A 22,196-nucleotide genomic window follows, 5' to 3' on the forward strand; every position below is an offset into this window, starting at 1 on the left:
TAGGGCTCAGAATCAAAAGATACTAAACTCACTTTTTAAAGCCATGCTAAAGCCTAGACTTTAAAGTAATGATACCAAGCTCCACCCTTGAGACTTGCTACTTCATTCGAGTCTTCAAGTTTCATAACAATCATCTTTGGCTCAATTCTTGAATTCAGGCTTTTGAAAGACTTCCAACTAGTTATGGAGTTCTCTACACAATCCTCCATATCCCTAGAAAAGCAAAAAAGGAAACCTTCATTACTACTACAATAGTTGATATATAAGGTATAAGGGACTTTTATTTTTCACCATTCAAATTAATACAAAAGTTTCCTCATCTACATCTTCTCTTTCTCACCTTCCATGGCTTCCATATCTCTCCTCTTGTCTTTCTTTCTCGACTTTTAGTCTTTCTCTCTCCTTGAATAGTCTTTATCTATCTTCTACAATCTTCTTCTCTCTCTTTTGCAAATCATCTCTCTCTTCTTTCTCTCTCCCAGCTCACTTTTTTACAAGTGGTACTTGAGCATAGGTTTTTGATCCATTTGATTTTCTCAAATTCTAAACATATTTTCCCTATTTTCCACCATTAGATCGTAGGCTACAAGTATAGGAGCCACATGGTAGGTACTTGCAAGCTTTCTACTTAGAGCTCTTAGAGGTTAATCTAAGAGCTCTAATAAAGATCTTGAATAGATTTGGCCAAATTGTAGCTAAAATAGTAGATCATGGACCAATTTCCACCTATTTCGAAGAGAATTTTGGAGAAAGATAGCTAATTAGGGTTAGAGGAGTAGTAAGTCATGACTAATTTCAAAGTGAGGGTTCTCTTTCCCTTTCCTTCAAGCCTTTGTGAAGTTTCCATAGAGTTTTCAGCAAAGATATTCTCTTCCTTCACATATCCTTGCTTCTCTTCAACAATCGAATGCATAATGGACTTCTAGGGATGAAATCCTATAGGTATTAAATCATCTTGATCACTCTATGGAGAGCCATGTGGTGCACACAGTAACCCAAAATTTGCATTGAATATTTAGCCTTATTCTCCTCCATTTCTCCACATTGATGCTTCTATACCATCATTGAGACATACTTCAAGTCTGTCATGTCTATGCTCCAATGAAAGCTCTATTTCTCACTCTCTTGCTCTCTTGAAAGCCTAGCCATGCAGTCCATGGATAGCTATGAAAGCTTGACTTCAAGCCTCATTTCTCTCAAAATTTTTGAAGATCTCCCACCATTCCAGCCCGGGGATTCATATTTGTGAAGATCTTAGAGGAAATTGAAGACATTGAGCAAGATTGGAGCTCTCTTAACTCTTTCAAGCTTCCCTGGAGGAGAAATTTGAGGATTCTTCATCAAGCATGAGATTCTTGATTTGTGAAGCTTAATGAAAGTTGAAGCTTTTGATTCAAAGGGATTCTAGCATTCTTGAGCTATGGAGTCTATTGTTGAGCCAAGATTTTTGGATGGGATTAAGCTTCAATCTTAAGTCACTAATGCTTGAAGATTACTTCCAAGCATTCAAGGAGCAAGGATTGAAGGCTATTGGATTAACATTGAGCAACTAGAAGCATATTCAAGCATTGAGGAGCATTCAAGTTTTCTTCAAGTAATGCAAGATGTACTTCCAATCAATTCTTGATCTCTCTCGACCATCCATTTGATAAGATCCATCCTCATGATTGAGGGATTAAAGAGTTGAAAACTTTCCATCAAATTTTAGTCCTTCATTGATTGAGTTAGCCCATTCGTTGATTGCATGCTCTCTTGATGAAAACTATGAATTAAAAGCTTTTTACTTAGTCTCAAAGCATTGTATTCAATTCTTATTGCTTGAGAATCAATTGATTGATTGGATTCTTTACTCTAATTCTATACCTTATTGTGTTGTGATCCATGGCAAAAATATACAAAATTCCATTATAAAGGGTAAGTCAGTCATTGCATGGTAAAACTGTCTCCATCCTCATTCTATTGATTTTAGTTCCATTCAATTGCCTTACATATGGAATGAGATGAATGATTTCTTTAAGTGATGCATATCATACTAATTGATTAGAGTAGAATATCACTACTATGTTGAGATTCCCATTGAGGAAAAATGTGGATGCTAGGGGAGATAATGGGACAAAATAGACATGACTCTCCCGCGTCACTATCTAAGATCCAAAAGGGGTGCAACCAACCAACCTAGGGAGAACTTTGCCCACGTCCCAATGATTCAAAGCTAGTGTAGGGAGCCTATCACTCTGTTTTATTCCTCACACAAGTATTGTGCATGGATGATTAAAGATTCAGTTCTTTTGAAGATTGAAGCCTCTTGAAGGTCAAAACAAGGTAAAACATGGTTATTACAAGATAGTGTTGAGTATAAATAAGTCATTACATGTGCAGTCCTCATCATCAAGGTACATGTACAAATATTGTAGATAGCCTACAAGTCTTATCTAGCTTTCCACAGGGTTTGGTAGCCTCTATGTGTATCAATTTTGGTCACATAAGTGGAAACATGACACTTACAGGTTGAAATAGGGTGCAGGATTGGACAACATAGCCACAAAGATTAGATTATATATTTTTCTATTCTAAATATGTTATAATGTGTTATTTATCATGTTAAAGAGGGTGTTTTTTTCTTTGATTTGAATTAAAAAATTTGGCAATAAAAGTTTTCTAGCTCCAATTATAGCCAATCTATCAACAAGGAGTCTTGCAGGACTGCACTATCATGATAGGTCACAAGGGTAAGAATAAGACCAATGATGAGTATGCTCAATAAATCAAAGATTCTATACTAGAAAATACACCCCAAGACAGTCCTAAAGAGCCTCCATTGAAATAGTACTCTCAACCATACCATGTGCGAACATGAGACTAAGCATGCTGATAGACATGCAAAGTTACTTTTAAGGGTTGAGAAAATGGTCTTGTTTAGCCCCGTCAAACAAAGTTTCCAATTGATAAATTAGTGGATTCAACAACCCAAACAAAGGTTTCAATAGACAAGTTAGTGGAGTTCAATACATATATCATGGCTCGATTCTCTCGATGGATGCAAATGCAAATAAACAACAAGGATCTAAGAGAAAAATATTAGCTAAAGAGTGACCCTTCAGTCCCATTTCAGCCACCTAATCCTAATCCTCAAAGTCAAGGCATTATTGGACATTGGGGTATTTCCAATAGAGTCAATATGAAGTAGGAGAGACTTCACAAAGGAATGATGACCATTTGGGCATCATTAATTGTGGTAATCCACAAGTTCATGGGCTAAATCCTTAAGTATTAAGGTGTCCTTTTACATCGAGAAGGTTTCAAACAAATTCTCAACCACCTTATGGAAGAGCATTATCATATTTTGGAATTCCAGTACTTTCCTATCATGATCATCCTATTTGGGACAATAATATTTCCATGAATGGGAGTTAAAGGACAAAATATTTTTAGTAAAGTATAATGGGTAGTCATCCTCACCATCAACCTAGAGAGGAATACATTTCAAAGATGGAATCAAATGTTGACATATTCCTTAGGACAACTAATGACATATTCTTTAGGATTGATGACATGAATATTCACTTTTCTTCATTACATTGGAAGGGTTTGCATATACTTAGTGGTGGTATATTAAGAAAGAGAATATGCTAGTGGAGAATAGAGATGCTTTTAAGACACTCATGATGGTTGAAGTTTTTGTTTCCCCTCTTGAAAAAGAAAAGTTGGCAAGAAGATGGTACAGACTAGAGTAAAGATGTCTAAGTGTACGTGAGCACATAAATTAATTCCTCAACCTCACTATATGTGTGGAAAGTATAAGTAACAAAGCCAAGCTCCAAAAATATATGTATGTCTTAGAACATTGTTGGCTAATCTTATGACTCAAAACTCCACTTCTCTTTTCAAGGCCATTGAGCTTGTGAAAAGGTATGGGAGGAAGAATAGAAGAGAGCATACATTTCAACACACTTTTAGATAGTCAAGGACTATTTTAAAGCAGGGACAGGGTGGAAATGCTTATGGGAGCAAACATGCATCTAGTGGGGGACTCCAAAGTCCAACTTATCTATCATTTAATTCTTCAAGATTTCAAAGCAATTTTAGGATAGCAAATAATCCAAGAGTGGGTCATAAACAAGGGGACAATGAGCTTAAAAGTGCTTCAATATCTAGCAACCCAAAATCCATTCCCATGGACAAGATAAAGAATCCCAAACACACCATATCCTAGAAAGCATTAATGAAAAAAATGTATTCATTTTGGTTGATAGTGGTAGTATCCATAGCTTCATAAATAAATCATCCATGGACTAATTGAGGTGTTTTTGTACTAATTTACAATAGCCTATTAAAGTCTAAGTGGCAAATGGAGATGAAGAAATTAGTAACCAAATGTGTTCTAAGGTATATATTCATTTGGTTGAAAATTATAGGCAATAAATGGACTTAAATTGCTTTGGAAATGGACCCCATTGACATTGTGTTAGGTCGTGATTGGCTAATGCAATTAGGAAAAACTATTATGGACTTTTCTTAGCTATACCTAGGCTTTATCAGTGTGGTGGACAGCTCATGTGCTTAGATTGAATCCACAACAAGATTGATTTTCACCTTATTACAACAAAGCAGGCTAAAAAGGAGTTCAAGCAAAGATCCCAATTCTGTCTCACATCTCAATAAAGAAGTGCCAGATTAGCCCAAAGAATAAGCCAAGAATTGAGCAAGGAAAACTCTTTTGAAAGAGTACAAAGATATGTTCTAGATACCTACATCATTGCCCCTTAAAAAGGCAAGTTTATCATCCAATTGATTTAGGGCCTCATTCAAACCTATTTAACAAACCACCCTACAATTTTTCCAAGTGTGAACGAGAAGAAATTTCTAATCAAATTAAAAAACTATTAGAGATGGGATCTATAGAGCCTAGTTTCTCACCTTACGCATCCCCAAGTCTTTGGTGAAGAAGAAGGATGGATCATTTCGGATGTGTATTGTTTATAGGGACCTCAATAAGATTATGGTGAAGAACATGTATCTTATCCCTAGGGTGGATGACTTACTTGATGACCTGAAAGGAGCAAAGTATTTTACCAAAATAGATTTACCATTTGGCTATCATCAAATTCACATGAGACATGGTGATGAAGTTAAGACTACTATCAAGATAGATCATAACCCCTATCTTTTTTTAATTATGCCCTTTGGATTGAAAAACACCCCAATCACCTTTCAAAGTCTCATGAAAAAGACTTTACATCCTTTTCTCTTTCACTTTGTGCTAGTATTCTTTGATTATATACTCACCTACAACAAGACATTATATGACCATTTGGAGTGACATGCGAGGAAGGTATTTGATGTCTTGAGATAGAATAGGTTATTGCTAAGGAGACTAAGTGTTCATTCATAAAGGCTGAGGTGGAATATCTAGGATATTTGTCAGTGAAAAGGGAATTTGGACTGACCCCAAAAATGTGCAATATATTAGAGATTAGCATACACCCACTACTACTATTCTTTGTATATTTTTTGGTCTTTCTTCATTCTACAAGAGATTTTTTTGGAAAGAAGCCTTCTTCTGGGATGTTATAGCTTATAGGAGTTTTACTCAATTGAAAAATATGCTTACCTTAGCCCTTATCCTTGTTTGTCTTGACTTTTCTAAAGTCACTATCCAATGTGATGCTAGTGGGCAAGGCATTGGAGCAGTTTTATCGCAAGAGCATGGAGTGATAACCTTTGAGAGCCATAAGGTAAATGATAATGAGCTCACAATGAATGTTTATGATTAAGAAATGTTCAAAAACATGTGGATCAATTTTAAGATTGAGTCTCATACAACTCTTGACCATCTCATAGAGGCTCAATTTTAAATCCTTATGCATGTGAGGTGCTCACCCATCGGCTTTCCAGGCACTCTTTTAGCGGTCTATCGAGAAATGAATCTAAGCGTCGTTGCCCAGCACTCCCAGGGAATGTTCCAAGTTTTGTCGCCTAGGGTTTCCCGAATCCACCTCACAACGGAACATTCACGACTGAACCCACTAGGATCGACCTGAAATTCGGGTTCCTAGTTGTCAAGGTCTCCTGTTAGCATTCTAGCATCGGGTTTTGGACATCCTACTTTACACAGAGATACCCAATCCGAAGCAGACCCATGTCGCACTTGGTTAAAAGAGCAGGGAAACGAGAGGGATGCGCTGCTCAACCTCTCTGCCCATAGGGCATAGTCCCATTCCGATCCCCTAAAATGGCATGAATCGGGTTCTAACCTAATAACACCTAAAGGTCGAATGACGATAAAAACTTGTGAGAAGCCTCCCAGTTCTTTGGGACCACCCTGCCATAGGATGGACCTGTCAGGGGTTTCGCACACCCGCTTCCCTTAATAGCTTTAGTTTTCTAATTAGGTCCTACCACATTTATGTGTGACACTTAAAGTCAGCTTCATTAATTAAGCCTTTTAGGGAGCAGGGTTCGTTCGCATAACTTATAGCACAGACACGAAAACAGAGCAAAGCAATCTATTGACAAGCAAGTTCAAACAAGTTCCTTAACTTATCTCCAAGTTAATCTTTGTCTCCCGCCCATACATGAGAAATTATGTATCGCTTCTGTCCAACAGAAGTATCCCTTCTGCCCTGCAGAAGTAATTGGTCCAATTCACATGGCACCACAAACTCAATCCTTTATCTAGAATAGGATCTCCCAACATGCCCAGATGTTGGGGGCCACGGAGGTCTTCAACTCCATTCTAGACCTAGCAAGGGGTGTCTAGAGCTCCAACTAACCCGCAAGCTGTTTAGGAGTGAAACATCATTCCCATGGTTGGCCTTTTCACCACTCAACCTTCGGCCCATGAATCGAGCAGTGCCCTCTCGGGTTAATCCGTGGTGCAATCATGGAGGTGATCCACCCGTGCAATATATCCTTCCTTAATTAAATCCTTTAAGAATCAAGCACAAACAAGGCATTCAGCCCTAATATCATATTCCAAGAAAAAATCCCTTTATTCCCATGGCGACTTGTCATCACAGACCCTTACCATGCATTTACCATAAATCACAAGCACTTGGAATAATCATCCAAACAACAACTAACAACCAGTTGAATGTAAAAGCATTTACGATGTTGTTCGATCAACCAACAAAACCAATTGCATTCTTTCCATCCAATGAAAGAATAGACGATATAACATTTCCATCGTATATTTGCTCTCCCCCTTGGGATCTAAGAGCAATACTATGCAAAAATGTTTCTTAACACTTCCTTCCTTCGGCTAGGGAATATGTTAAGGGTTCAAACACTATTCATGATGTAAGTTCTATAGGTCACTTACCTTGAATGATAACCCAACCCTGGATTTGGATTGGAAAAAGTCATCGTTATCGGACGGATCTCAAGACATCTTAGTTTTAACCCTTATGATTAATTTCTTGTACTAGCTCTTAGTCAAGTCGTGAGGCAACTAGAAAATTATCCTCATATATCAAACATGTTATAGGCATAATGTGTGAATACTTAATAAGATAAGTGCGAGATGATCTCAAGTAATTAGACTCCAATAGGCCTTGCATTGACCTAGAATCTAGTTTTTCTTAATATTTGGGCTCTTAGGCTAAGTACTTTTGAAGTATTTAAACTTTAAACTAGTACTTTCTATTCATGAATCTCAATGTCAAATTCTTTTAGTAATTATGCTATTTGTAACCCTTGACTATACTTTAATCTAGCACTTGTATGCACAATCTTTTAATGTCATTCTTTTGATGACTATGCCATTCATAACGCTTGACTAATTCTTCCTTGTAATTGCTCTACTAGCAAATAAGTCATATGTAACTAGGTGCAATTATCTTCCCTTGATATATGCACTTCACAAACTTCCTCTTTCGATTAGGTGAGATGAAATTTATCCTTTCCCATGACCTATACTCGTGCATCGTAGTATGGGACCTAACGTATCTCATACGAGAATCAAAGCAAGCATCTATCAATTTGAAAATACATTACTTATGACCGGAACTGTAGTTGGATTGACAATGATGCCTTTGCCCGAAGCCTTGTTGCTGGTTGGGATTGTCATTCGCACACGACATTCTTTGCTTGGAGGCCATCATCCGCAGGTAGACTCAAGAGATTAAGAAGGGGGAATAGATTCAAGATGGGAGAGCGTAAGAGAAGATGGTTAAGCCGAGGATCGAGATAGAGGGAATTGAGCTAATTCTCTTCCTTGCAGCCTCTCGAGGTGACTCTTCTCTCTCTCTCTCTCTCTCTCTCAAGCTCTCTTTCAAGATCTTCCTCACAATCTCTTGGAGGGGTATCCTTCTCTCTACCTCTCTCTTGCAGCCTCTCAAGGTCTCCTTATGCTTCCTTATGCCTCTTCCATGTCTCATATTTATAGTGAATTAGAGAAGATGGCTTGTGGTTGAGAAGTGGAGCTCTTTGTGGAGGGGGATCTGGGAAAGATCAATGATTTGATGCTTAGATCATAAATCTAATGCTCAGATCATAAATCTGATGGTTCCATTGGCTCCAAAAGGGGGGTAAAACTCCAAGACACTTGAATAGAAAGCTCTTAGTTCACTCATTCTTCTTTTCTCTGTTCAAAGTGCTGTCCATTGCTTGTGTACTACGATCACGGCGCACACGATTTCGCAAATCACTTTTCTTTATTTTTTTAAAAATAAATTCTCCAAAACTAACTAAAACATCACTTGTTTTTTCTTTTAAATGACATCCAGTTCTAAAAATCTCCATATCTTTTTTAGGATAATATCTAAAATATCTAAGATATACTAGTTTTGCCCAAAATCTAATATTTTTGGACCATCCAAACTATACACATTAACCTAGTGATTAATATAACTCATAAGTCTCGTTCACGTTGTAATTTACGTGAAGGGTGGCTACGGTCCTTATCAATCCAAGAAAAGTATCGAATTTATGACTCTTGATTTTTATAAGTAAAATATTTTAAATTAAATAAAAATAATTAATAATTAATGTTAGTTAGTTTTTACCTTAGTTAGTCTTTAGTTAGTAATCTTACTAACTTATTAATTGACTAACTAACTTTTAAACTAACCAACTAACTTTTATTATGTGGAAATATTACAATGCAACACTATTTATCATTGCTTGTCTGAATGGATAGGAGGCTCAATTTTATGAACTCACACATATAGATATAATATGATTTATAAATGCTCCATTTTGAAAATAAGCTCAATGATTAAATAATTAGTAATATATACATATTGTTTACCCTTTTAAAATGGAACTAAGACTATCTTGAACAAAAATTGTTTGTTAGAAATGATAATGATTATGAAATAAGTACGAATTATTGATATTATTTTATAATTCTATAAAAAAAAGGCACTTGAATGAGTGTCAAATTTCCTAAATGTATATTATTTGTTGTAAAGTATGTTGTGCCATTTTCATTACAGGGTCAACATGACAATCTAGTATGCAAGGTAGATGTGGCAATAGTACATCTCTAATTTGTGGAGACAACTATGAATCTGTTCAAGATAAAAATGCACGGTTTTGCTATTAGATCACATGTTCAACTAGGCATGATTCATAGCAATGTACCATTTGGTGACTAGACTAGTTGTGGAATGTGGATAATGCAAAGTATTGTTATGGGTGTATATATGCTTTGATGTTTGCACCAATATCACCCATGCTGCTTTGTAATTACCTATACCTCTTGCTCCCATTTTCTATTTCATAGCTACGAAGAGCTTTTAAATGATGCATTGGCAAAGCTAGCACCTAGTGATGTGTGTATGAATGACCACTGTGCAGGTGATACATGTTTGTACACCTTATAGTAGATTACTCATTGTTGTTTCACTCTTAAAACATTTATTGTTTTTCTCATGTAGATAAAGTAGAGAAATAACAAGTTATAGCTACATTCAAATTGCCATTTGATATTGGTGATACTTTGCAATTCTATTTTGCATTCTCCTCTTGAAGTGTTTAGAGAACTTTAGTGTTGAATATTATCACTCTACCATTTGTGCAATACACTTCTAGGCTAGGTCCTTAAGAAATCTTGACATTGATTTGCATGCTGTGAGGAAGTAGATAAATCCCCCAAAAAAGTGCTCGGTACCATTGAAGGTAGTGAGAAGCTCCATTGAATAGCAAATGAATGGGAAACAAGATCAACACATCCTCTAAGAGGTGTAGAGGACAATATTTTTGGAAGAGCCTAGCCAGGAGCTCGAAAAGATAGTGCCTGAAGTGAGGCAACATCTACATGAAACTAAAAAGATAGATGAGGAAAAGGAAAATCAATAAAAACATATTGAAGGAGTAATAGTAGAGTTATTTGATGATATAGTGGAAACAATCTCTAAGGTCTATGTTGAAGTTTTGAGGAACACGAAGAGAAAATGTATTCCATAGTATGCCACTACAAAGAAGAAGATTAAGGTTTTCATGAAGATTGTAATGCTTGACTCATGAGGTAAAAGGACTAGCTAAGAATTCATCTCTTTAGAAAAGCAATAACTTTGAAGATCATAACAATAAAATCCCTAAACAAAAGTCTCAAAAGAGAGTCCTATAGTCCTATAGCCCTATAGCACCTTTTGAAGCTCTTAACTTTGCTTGCTAGACATCTTTTTTATAGAATATGACTTCATTTAACTTATGTTTTGATTATAACTTCAATTATAATGGAATGACATCCTATTTTGTTCAGTGTCCATTATTGATTTACACCCCTTTATTATTGTGCTAGTGTTGTCTTTGTGGTTAACATGCACAACTCAACTTTATTTTTCTCCCTCTAGTTTTTAAAGGCAAAGAGGAAGGTACACCTAAGTGGAAAGTCATTGATATTGTAGTGTACAAAATAAATGCAATATAACAATTGTATAAAAGTTATAAATTTGAAATTTTATAACTCTTGAACCTAATTCAAGTTGATATTGTAGTGTACAAAATAAATGCAATATAACAATTGTCTAAAAGGTCTAAGTGTGAAAATTTTTAACTCTTGAACCTAATTCAAGTTGATGATTTAGTGGTTAAGTTTATGGTATAAATAAGTGTTCTCAAGGCTTTGTACAACCATAGTTTGTACGTGGTAGAATTGGACTAGATACTAGATATCAAAGAACTAGAAGGCAAGATAGATGAACTGGTCAATGAAATAAAAAACATGCACACATGCAACAAGATGAAGAGAAGGAAGATCTAGATCCTAACCACTCTAGGATCAAGGAGATTTCATCGGACACATTAAGATGGTAATATATGGTTCCAAACTTTTGCAGGAACAAAAAACTTATCATTCTTGAGCTAAATGGGCTACTAATCAATATAGAATTATCATTTAAAAGAGGAGGAAATAGGGGTAGTTACAAATCCACAATCTCCCTTCTCAAAGCACATTGATTTTACAAGATTAAGAAGAAGCTATGTATTTATTGTAGGCAGGATGTTTAACAAATTTTTTGGATTTGAGACAAATTGCAAATAAATGATTTGGAGCTCCTTCTCTGTGGTGGACAATCAAGTCATGTTGGCCATAGGTTTTCATGACATGGCTTATTACTTTCTCAACATTTTCTTAGAGTGGCATTGTGAGAAGTGGAGTTTTTAAAAGGATTCATGATGCTCCAAAGGAGATTAGAGATAAACCACTATTTTTAAAGCCACTTCCTTGGGTTTCCCTTAGTACATGGCAATTGCACACTATTCGTTGATGGTTGCAAATGCAAAACCCCCCACAATGATTGGGACAACAACATCATCCCTCCCACTTTTCATCCCATGGATGAGGACTAGGACCCATATTACTGCTCCCGCAGGCTCTTGTCATGGATATACCAATGGGTAGCAATCCCAAACTCTCTATAGTATACAAAGAGCAATCCCCTCAGCAACTCCAAGGATGATTTGTCTGCTCTAGTTTATAATCACTTTGTACTATCACAAGACAATGACTAAAATATACTAATCTCTGGATAGTTTGAATGTACCATGATCTCTAGCTAGTCTATTCTTTACTACTTGTAGATAGCTTGAAATGTATCATGACCTCTAGATAGCCTTTAGTATACTTCCATGTGCACACACACACACACACACACACACACACACACACACACACACACACACACACACACACACACACACACACACACACACACACACACACACACACACACACACACACACACACACACACACACACACACACACACACACACACACACACACACACACACACACACACACACACACACACACACACACACACACACACACACACACACACACACACACACACACACACACACACACACACACACACACACACACACACACACACACACACACACACACACACACACACACACACACACACACACACACACACACACACAGGCATGCACGTGCACGTGCACACACGCGCGCGCGCACACACACACACACACACACACACACACACACACACACACACACACACACACACACACACACACACACACACACACACACACACACACACACACACACACACACACACACACACACACACACACACACACACACACACACACACACACACACACACACACACACACACACACACACACACACACACACACACACACCCCTTATACTATTTATATGTTTATATATTATTCCATGTTATTTGAATTCCAAATTTTGAGAATCACCTTTGGGTTATTTTGCACCACTTTTGAGTGATGCGATGACACTTTAAAAGCACTTATTGTTTTTTACCACTTTGAAGTAATATAGTACCAGTTTTCAATGGTGGTGAAAATTGGATTCTAAATGGTAATATACCACAATGTTATAAAACTGTATCACTTTTGACCACTTTTCAATGGTGCACAACCACTTTTTAGTGGTTCAACACAAATATTTGATAATGCAACACTATCAGATATTAAACCGATAGTTTAATCTTTCAATTTGAGACTAAGCTTTACAAAGACGCGGTCCACTAGAATGATATACAACCACTTTTCAATGATTTAGGACCGTTTTTCATTCAGTAGTGTAGAACTCCTTTTCAATGGTCGATCACAAATCTTAGATGGAACAAGACCGTAAGTTATTAAACCAAATGTTACAAACTGAATATTAAGTTTTGAACTTTTAAGTTAAGAGTAGTTTTTACAAAGATGTAATCCACTTGATTGTGCAAAACTACCTTTTTATGTTGTAGAACCACTTTTTAGTGGTCCAACACAAATCTTAGATGATGCAGCACCATTAGTCTTTAAAATGAATGCTGCAAAGTCAAGAATAAATTTTAGGCTTTAAAGTTGAGGGTAAGTTGTCCATGGAATGACATGCATCATTCTAAAATTGCAATGCACCACTTTAAAACAGTGCAACACTTTGAAGTGGTGAAACAAGACAACGAAATGCGATTAAGATAAACAAGTCAAATGATATTTTTCATCTTGAAAACTCACATAGCAAGGTTTTGTGTATTGCCACATGTTTTTTGAAATACACTTGAGTTACAATTCAAAGGGCATGCTATTGTATATAGCCTCATGATCTTCATTGGATAATTCAAACATTTTGGATATGCCATTAACCATTACTGACAACACCTAAAAACATGCCATTTATTGCAACAATTTTTTGGCAAAACTGTATACAATTGATACCTTATTACTAAATTTTTACATGAATTTAATGCAGATGCGGTGTTCGTTGTTGTTGTCTTTGGAGGCTGTGTCCTTGCAGTCTTGCTAGGAGATATTGGTACGAGAAAGTTCTTGTATGAGAGGAAGGTGGAGTTTTAGATAAAAATATGATAGGTCTATTTAGTGAATCTTAGCTATGACTGTTTAAAATTTTCCTGTAGGGATTAGTATTACTTAGAGGAGATAGGACCTTGTTATAAATTAGGAGTTTTCGGGGGCATTTTAAACAAACCACAAGGTCTTGACAAGTTGATAGGATATCTTAGTATTAATCTCAGGGATGGGGGATTTCATTAGTTATGCTACCTCCTAATGATGAAATTCTTTATGAAAAATACATAGCATTATGATTGTGATTATTGTCTACAGTAATACTGCAGTGATGATTAAAGGGTGATCATTAGATCATTGGTGATTATTATGGAGATTTCCTTGGGGAGGTGTTGAATATCAGATTCAAGAGAATGACTCTTGGCAAGGACGAAGTAATTCAAAAGGGACTGCTCTGCTACTAGGAAATTCCCTATAGAGGCCAACATGGGTGTTATAAAGGCAATTTGTAAATTACCCATGTGCATCAAAGTAACCATTAGTAGCCTTTGACCATGTTGAATATGTCCTATAAGCTTGTTGTCAAGGCTTTGGCACTCAAAATTAAGGTATTATTAGCTTAAGTCATCCACTCCCAGCATTATGGCTTCAATTTTTTTTTAAAAATCAGAAGATAGAAAATGCCATCCCTAGCTTCGCAACAGTTATTGATTAAGAACTGATTGGTGGACATGACTACCTTCTAGTGAATGGATTTTGAAAGGCATATAATCACGTTCTTAGGATTTAGTATGCATTTACCTTGAAGCAATGGTCTTTGGAAGGAAGTTCTTTAGAATAATTATGACACTCCTTTCAAGTGTAGAAGTTAAGAATATCCATTAAAGGGGCGGTCTCCAAATCCTTTGAGCTAAAAAGGTCTATGAGACAAGGTTGTCCCATAGCCTTGCTTCTCTATGCCATAGGAATTAGCCATTGCAAAGAAGATTAGACTAGAGGGACCTTGCAAAATCTAAGGATGCATGATATTAGGGTAAGTAATAATTCAATTCTTTGTGGAAGATAACTCCAACATCATCACGGCCCAATGAATTCAATTCAACACATTGTTTGAGGCTTTTCAAGATTTCTATGACCTATCGGGTTCAATAATAAGCAAGACCAAATTTGAAGTGTTGTAGCCAATGACACTCTTGAATGGCTTCCACTATTAGGCTTGTAGATAATTAAGAAATGGGGGATTTACTTTGGATTGCCCCTTGTTAGGTATGGGGATCACTATCACCTAATCCTTCAATTTACCAAAACGGCTTTACTAGTAAGGGGGTAGTTACAATTTGGAGGTCTCTCCCTCTCTCATGCATCCGTCGAATGGTCGCCAAGAAAAAAAAAGGGGAAAATTCGTGGCTCCACGGATCTCAAAGAAAAAAATTCCTGCAAGACTTCTCCCTTACTCGCCAAGATCGTTGGGTCGCTGACATGATTTTGGGTTATGGTGGGCTTGGCTGCGCCTTCTTTTCTGCAACGGATCCTTCTCTCCCACTCTGGGCCCGCCGCCATAGCCACGCTCATTTCAGTTAGAGGAGAAGAGGTGGATACGGAGAGAGAGAGGACAATAGTGTTGAAGTGGCTTAAAAGAAACATGAGAATGGGATTGATAGATGGCTGCGATGCTGAAATGATGAGTACGATGGCCAGTCCGAGGATGACGATGGTTGCCAGTTTCGTCAGCTTCGTGAAGTTTACGCGATTTGGAGGGGCGGTTCCTCATTGACAATTCACGAGGGAATTAGACTGCGTCTTTATCAAGTCAAGGAGGGAGAGGGAATGCTTGGCGTTGCTGTCCCTTTTGATTTATTTTTTTTGTGAGAAGGGCGATCGAGGAGGCGCATCCTTCAAAGACGCCATGGCATGAACCTCAGAGAAAGACAGAGAGAATGATGTCATCTTGCTTATTATCACCATGCTTTCGAGCATCATCTTTTTCTTCGTGATCAATGTCGCCACCCTTGAGCCTTAATCATCTTATTATCATCCATTAATCTCCCCCTTTCTCCTCTTCAATTCACCATCCCTTCCTCACTTCTTTATCTCACGAAATATGTGGTGACAACATTTGAGATATTGCATGGATGCGGCAGCCACTTTCTATCAATATGTGATTAAAAGAAGGATAATTAATTACTCTTCTTGAAAAAAAAATAGGGTGAAGAAGAGGATTTGGTGGACAGATCATGGAGATATTGAATTAGTCTCCACCTCCTTCATAAATCGTCGCTTCCTCAACCAAAAGCCAATCAACTCTTGATTAAGAGTTTAATCTTTAATTTAAGAGAAAAAGGTCATTCCCATTGCCATGAAGCAACAGTCATGCGAGGATCGGTGAGAGAGTAAAAAGATCGACGAGCTGATGGTTGGAATGACTGGCCGGACGACGGACTTGCATTGACTAGATTGCAAGAGGACACGGTCTTCAAAGACGCGACAACGACCCGCCGGATTTACAGGTAAATGCCTACACTGTTTATCTAAAATGAATGATATATTATAAGTAAAAGTTAGTTTAGTATTTTTAGAAAATGCTTTGAAACTTGTTTTTTTCTATGTTGAATGGTTGTTTGCATTTATGTGGACCTATTTTCATTTATTAAAAATAGAAAATAGTCGAAAAAGCTAAAATAAACGACTTAAAATGACACAAATACATTATCATAAAATGACTGATTGAAAATTTATAAGTTCTGATATTTGTCTCATAAAGTTTATGACTCTAAATTCACTGAATTTTTCTTAGAATTTTTAAAGATGAATTTTTGTAAGCTTTAAAACAAAAAGAAACAACAGTTTAATTATATTCTACTGAAAGAACATTTATACATAAACCTAGTGTTTTTATTTTGAGGAAACAAAATGATACGTGATGTACTACTCAATAACACAGGGATGGAAAAACAAATAAGAGATACAATAGTATTTTCCTGATGATTACTGATGATAAGAAAATTATAACCTTAAACTAAATTACAAATTAAAAAAAAACTTAATAAGATGATTGAATGGATGGCATGGGGGAAAAAGCCTCAGCATCTATATTAAATTTTTACATGTTATTCATCTTACAACCAATTTCTTAGATACATAGAGTTGAGGGCTACTAGGACTCATTGATAAATTAAAGGGTGATATGGGAATTTAAAATAGATTATGAATGTGGACACGTGAGAGTATGGAAGAACTTGTTTTATTCTGGTTTATGTTTAATAATAGAAAAAAAGGAAAGGATGTTATGTTTGCAAAATGAATTAAGTATTTAAATACTAATAAGCAACGATGAAATCACGGTACGAAGTGGGGAGACGTTTATCAAGGGGTAAAAGTTATGGGTTTTTAGAATGTTGGATTGTTTTGATTTGAATGTTTGTTGTTAATTAAATGAATAAAATGAAATAATTTTAATCAGTTGAAGAAGATAAATATACAAAGGAATTTAACTGGAGATATTTTTAATAGATCCAAGGGATCTGTTACATGAAACAAACTTCTTAAAGTCAAATATCAAAACTTCCTGGATAAACCGCCACTAGTTGGCAGGAGAAATTTATGAGAAGCCGCTCCTGAAAGATGGAGGGAAACTGTAGTTATCCTAGGTTTAGCGTTTTAGTGCCCAATATCAAGGTCTAGCTGTAAAAGTTGAAAAGATTAAGTATGTTTACTTGAGTTTAGATATTTATAGTTGTACTACTACAAATAAAATGTCATGCAATTAATGGAAGACTAAATCAAATTAGCATTGTTAGTAGTAACAATCACCTGTTTAGTGCAACAACTCTTAGGAGTTGGCTTGCTGACTTGGGTAAAAGTGGCTTGGTTTTTGGCCAGTAATTTTTTGGTGCGTCTGCTGGGAGCCAAGTGCGCTCTAGCAGGTGATCAATTTTCCTAGGGTATTCAAATCCTAGGTGTTATTTATGAGTGAATACGCAGTCTCTTTTCTAAGGGACTATTTTCCTAATTTGCCCCAAGAGTGCCAAAGAAAGGTGCTAGATTGGGCGAGGGATACAGAGTTAGTAGAGGGAGGCACATATTTTGGGCCACAATTAACTGTGGACGTTGAACAATTGTCCTCTTGGAGCTGGGGTTATAACGACTGTGCGCAAACCATAGTTCTACTAGCGACACACTTTGGGTTAATAGACGCGGTAGAGATAAATACAATCAGTGTATCGTACCACTTTGATTGGTATCACCGCACAGCTTATCGGAACTTTAGAAGGGTAGTGTGGGATGATGTGTTGCCTTGGATACGTGTATCCAGAGGTTTAAAAATTGCTTTCGACACGAAAGACGTTAGAGAGGTTGCTAAAATTCTAGGCTTAATCCCCGAGCAAGAAGAAAAGTTACCTTTTGGGGAAATAGACCCAGAGTTGCCAACTATTTTGAACCTTCTAAGCGCGCATACAAGCGACAACTTAATTTTATAGCTACAAATAAAACGAGCGTAATTTTGGAGTATGACAGTAAGAGCTAGTTTAGTACTCGTGGATGAATTCAGAAGAGAGACGGAAGCAGCAAAACGAAGCTAGGGATCAGCGAGTTAGAGAACGAGTAGTGCGACAAGAGGCTTGGCTATTAGAAAGGCTAGAGAGGGTCAATGCATTGCTGAACTTGGGAGTAGACGCTGTGTCTAACTCAACAGTAGAACCTCTTCAGCCTAGCTTATCAACTGATAGAACACCATCAAAGGAAAGTGAAGCAGCTTCATATCAATGGGATCAAGTTGTCTCCAGTACTAGCAGTGTCACTGGGGAAAGAGCTAGGCAAAATAGTGAAAATAGGGAGAGTGAAGCTAATGCTACGGTCGGGAGTATTGAACTGCTCTTTGACTGGGATTTAGAGTCAAATTTCGGATTGCGTCAATTCTTTAAGAAGCCTCAGGAACCTACGTGGTTTGATACTATCAACGATTTAGGGTTAGGGCTATTATTTAGAGAAACAATGGCTCGCAACCCAGTCAGATTAGCTGATTTCACGCAATTCGGGGGACTATGGGACGAAGATCTCGATGCCCATTCGCAAAGATTTGAGGTGACTTGCGTCGCCAATGAGATAATAGATGACGACCAGAAGCTTCATATCTTCCTTGCAACATTAAAAGATGAAGCAGTGAAATGGTATGGGAATTTAGATGCTCAACATAAAGGGACCTATGCTGCCTTATCAAGAGCTTTTTTAGAAAAATTTAGACGACAAGGTTTTCAAGATAGATTGGCTCTTCAACTGGATTATTTGTCCCAAGGAGCAACTGAAAGTGTTGAACATTATATTGAGCGCATGGAGACAATCATTCGTAAGATGAATCCTGCTCCTGACGATCCCACGCAAAAACGTAAGTTTATTGATGGACTTAATCCTGAAGTTCATCAGCATGTTAGTTTACAACGACCAGCTGCGTTGGCAGATGCTAAAACACATGCTAGATGGTGGGAAGAAGTGCAGCTTAGTCAACAACGACGGAGAGATCTATTCAAAGAATCTCGGACAGAATATCCAAGCACTTCAGGCGGGGTACCTAAGAACGTGTCTTATGTGACCGTTCCTTTAAATCCCTCGGTAACCGCAAGTTCAAGCATGTCGAGTGTACCTCTAAATCCGTACACTTCAATTCCAGCCTATATGATGCAGACAGGAATGCCTCCTATGCCGCAATCTCAATCTCCTCTGGATGAAGCAAAAGTAGCATATATTATTGCGAAATCTCTAGGAAAATTAAAGGAGGAAATTATGACTGCAGTACAAGCGCCTTTGAAGGAAATTTATTCGATAACGACACAAGGATCTAGTGTACAACAATCATCGGGAAATTCGACTTCAAACCCACCGCGATCTAATATCTGGTGTGGTAAGTGTCATGGTTACGGCCATGTGGCTACAGAGTGTCCGACGCCTTCAAGGTTAATGCCTGATCATCCACCGTTTTGCTCTTTTTGCCACAAAACTGGTCATTTAGATACAAATTGCTGGCATAAATTAGGTCAAGAGCAACAACAAGCTCGTTCAATGCAAACGAATTACAATTACATGGATCGTAATAATAGGACTTATGAGATTGGACCACCCAATCAGCCTTTTAGGCCACGGGGATTGCCCACCCAGGGTAGACCCCCAGTGCCTCGAAACAATTACAACAGTGATGGCAATCGAGGGAGAAATTCTCCTTTTAGAAGAAATAATGGAAATTTTTGTAATCCAATGGGACAAGGTGGTCAACAAAGACCTAGGGGACCAGTAATTTGTTATCGATGCCAACAAGAAGGTCACATAGCCACATATTGTCCAAATGCGCGTAAAAATCAAGACTATACTCCTCTTTGCAGGAGGTGCAGTGGTGAAGGACACTATGAAGAGAATTGCCCTAAGCGAGAGGATAATAAAATTTCTGACAAAGGGAAACAAACCTCTAACAAACCTTCAACGCTTGCTGCAAATTTAGTTGAAGTAGAAACAATAAGGAAAGATACTGGAGTTAAGTCAAAATTTATACCTCGCAAGGTGACTTTTAGAGCTGACCCGATGATTGGTGTCATTACGAGGGCACAAAAGCAACAACAGAAGGAGCAAGGTTTAGAGGAAGAGAGTCCACAATTAAACGGAGCAGTGAAGGATAAGTCTAAGGACATAGATCCTAATATAGAACTACCTGAATCGGATTCTCCGCAGCATTCCTTTGACCATCCATTATTACCTTAGCAAATCCGAAGATTCAAGTGGGAGTAGCTCCTTTTCTCGAAAGATTGGTTCCTCCTAAGGAAGGGAGTAAAGATTATGCAGAATCCGTAAATTAGACCTATGATCTTTGGGCTGCATTAGAAGAAACATCATTGACTATTAACCTTCGACAATTGCTAAAAAATAGCACCTGTTTGTCAGAAACAACTTTATCATAAATTAGTTCGGCGTCGAAGGAAGAAGATGGAGATAAACGCTTCTAAAGTTAGTGAAAATTCTTCCAAAGGAAAAACAACTAAGGATGTAAAAATAGTAGATTTATTTGTGGACCCAGGAGCTCCAGCTATCGATACTACTATTAATGGCCACTTGCTACATGAAGTGTAGTTAGATGGTGGCTCAGCAGTTAATTTGATGACAGAACAGGCAATGCAAGAATTAGGGTTGAAGGATCTAGAACCTACTCATATTGTTTTACGGGTGGCTGATCAAAGAAAAGTAACTCCTTTGGGGTTACTGCGAAATGTGAAATCTGTAGTAGCTGGATTAGAATTTCATGTGAACTATTTGATCGTTCGTTCGCAAACAAATATTTCATCATATTCTGTGCTGCTGGGAAGACCTTTGTTATACCAAGCAAGATGCATTCAAGACTGGTATAAAGGTTCAATTGTGATTGGTCCTCGAAATGATAGGGTTAAAATACAAGTTTTTTCAAAAGGATTTTTGAAAGAGTCAGGAGATGAGGCAGTTAGTGAAATGGATGAGAAATCCAACAGTGAGTTTTATGATTCGGATATGGAGGGGACCGCAATGACAACACCTAAAAACATGCCATTTATTGCAACAATTTTTTGGCAAAACTGTATACAATTGATACCTTATTACTAAATTTTTACATGAATTTAATGCAGATGCGGTGTTCGTTGTTGTTGTCTTTGGAGGCTATGTCCTTGCAGTCTAGCTAGGAGATGTTGGTACGAGAAAGTTCTTGTATGAGAGGAAGGTGGAGTTTTAGATAAAAATCTGATAGGTCTATTGAGTGAATCTCAGCTATGACTGTTTAAAATTTTCCTGTAGGGATTAGTATTACTTAGAGGAGATAGGACCTTGTTATAAATTAGGAGTTTTCGGGGGCATTTTAAACAAACCACAAGGTCTTGACAAGTTGATAGAATATCTTAGTATTAATCTCAGGGATGGGGGATTTCATTAGTTATGCTACCTCCTAATGATGAAATTCTTTATGAAAAATACATAGCATTATGATTGTGATTATTGTCTACAGTAATACTGCAGTGATGATTAAAGGGTGATCATTAGATCATTGGTGATTATTATGGAGATTTCCTTGGGGAGGTGTTGAATATCAGATTCAAGAGAATGACTCTTGGCAAGGACGAAGTAATTCAAAAGGGACTGCTCTGCTACTAGGAAATTCCCTATAGAGGCCAACATGGGTGTTATAAAGGCAATTTGTAAATTACCCATGTGCATCAAAGTAACCATTAGCAGCCTTTGACCATGTTGAATATGTCCTATAAGCTTGTTGTCAAGGCTTTGGCACTCAAAATTAAGGTATTATTAGCTTAAGTCATCCACTCCCAGCATTATGGCTTCAATTTTTTTTTAAAAATCAGAAGATAGAAAATGCCATCCCTAGCTTCGCAACAGTTATTGATTAAGAACTGATTGGTGGACAGGACTACCTTC

Source organism: Lygodium microphyllum, chromosome 3, assembly GCF_053477565.2.
Source record: "Lygodium microphyllum isolate KBCC chromosome 3, Lygodium_microphyllum_v1.1.10, whole genome shotgun sequence".
Classification (NCBI taxonomy): Eukaryota; Viridiplantae; Streptophyta; class Polypodiopsida; order Schizaeales; family Lygodiaceae; genus Lygodium; species Lygodium microphyllum.